The 1,602-nt window shown below is 39.9% G+C and overlaps 1 pseudogene; it reads right to left on the bottom strand.

Moving 5' to 3' along the window:
- Window positions 1-241: 241 nt before the first annotated feature.
- LOC122028877 lies at window positions 242-1,056 on the bottom strand (annotated as a pseudogene).
- Between the last annotated feature and the right edge of the window lie 546 nt (window positions 1,057-1,602).

Raw genomic sequence — 1,602 nt, 5'->3', positions numbered from 1 at the left:
AACATCCAAAGCATCTCTAGTTCTTGTTCTATTGGAGTTTGATTCTGGTTTATTACTGACCCTTAAAAGAGCAGTAGAAGTAGAACCATGTTGCAGCAATCTACTAACTAGCATCTGGACATCAAGCCAATTTTTTGTATTGTTGCTGCCTCTCCTATCAACTCAGTCTGTAACTTCGGCAATCTTCAATGTTTCTTCGGTCGGAAATTGATCAAATTGGATCTAAGCACCTTCGATTGGTTCATACAGTTGTTGGTTTCTCCTTTGGTTGTTCTTTACCTACTTCATCATTTCTGCCGCCAATTTTATTTCCATTTTGCAAAAGCTTCTCCTCTGAAGGTAGATTTTGCTTACTTTTCTTCATCTCTTCGTCTGTCCACGAGTCCCAGATGAGGGTTCTCGGAGGTAACGCAGAATCTCCAATGGGTGCAACTAGGCCTGGTTTCCCATCATCTATAACGATGTCCACCAATCCATATTCTTTGGCTTCCACGAGCAGTGTCAACTTCAAGCTGAAAATAGCTAAACCAGATCAAAATTTTCAACCCAGTTGCTCACCTGATGTTCAGGTTTCCCTGTTATTCTAGATAGAATCTTCACCATCTTTATCTTATGGTGCATCATCTCTATAATCTGCAGTGCCATCTCATGTTGCCTGCATAAGAAATAACAAGGAAATATATAGGATTTTGAAAAGAATAAACTTCATTTAATGTGTGACAGAATAACGAACACAGATAAATAGTTGCATACTTGACTTTTATAGATTAATAGTTTAATGAGCTTATGAAGAAAGATTAATTAACATATTGCAGAAATTTACTTTTCAAGTCAGCCATTTTCATAAAACAAAACAACCCAAATGCGAGGGATAATAATTTACTTGGCCTCCAGCACTTCCCATTGGCTAATGGATCGTGACTTTAGCATTTGGCATGCAGAATCTCTTTCCTTTTGTTCCAGCAGCAAGAAAGAAAGCACCCATTGATGCCGCAAGACCAAGCAAACAGTAGCGATATCAGCCTTGCATAATTTCATAGCATCATATATTCCCATTCTTGGAAAATTTTACCAATTAATTTATCATTAAAAAAAATAAATTATATGATCATGTCCGGAATCTGAGTCAGACGAAAGCCGGCTGAGATGATGTCGATGTTGAGGGAGAAGTGACTTGAACACATCTAGCGTATGTGCACTGGAAAATGGATCCTCATGTGGAACTGAAGGACAGTGGTGACAAAACCAGCGGTACTTAGGCTCTGCGCATACTCAAACGAGCACATGGAACATTAGAGACCATAAACCAAGGAAAAAGTTCCCAGCGCAGACCCTCCGACGCTCAAGTCAGGTACTTTTTTCCCAGAAGAACAGTGTACGAAAGAAAAAGTACTGTAGAAGACGAGTGTGAATGTGCGCGTACCTGGCTAAGGGAGAGGATCTTCATTTTTATATGATGCTGCATACCTTTAGACTTTAGAGTCTGCATGTTGTCAGAGAATGTCGAGTGTCAGAGCCTGCAGGGTGAGAGAAAGTGTACGGTGGCTTCCTATTGGTGGAAGGAAGGTTCAATTCGCAGATGATAACAAACCATTGGAATAT

Source organism: Zingiber officinale, chromosome 10B (assembly GCF_018446385.1).
Source record: "Zingiber officinale cultivar Zhangliang chromosome 10B, Zo_v1.1, whole genome shotgun sequence".
Lineage (NCBI taxonomy): Eukaryota > Viridiplantae > Streptophyta > Magnoliopsida > Zingiberales > Zingiberaceae > Zingiber > Zingiber officinale.
The sequence above is the reverse complement of the archived record's forward strand: the minus strand, read 5'-3'. Positions and strand labels throughout refer to the sequence as shown.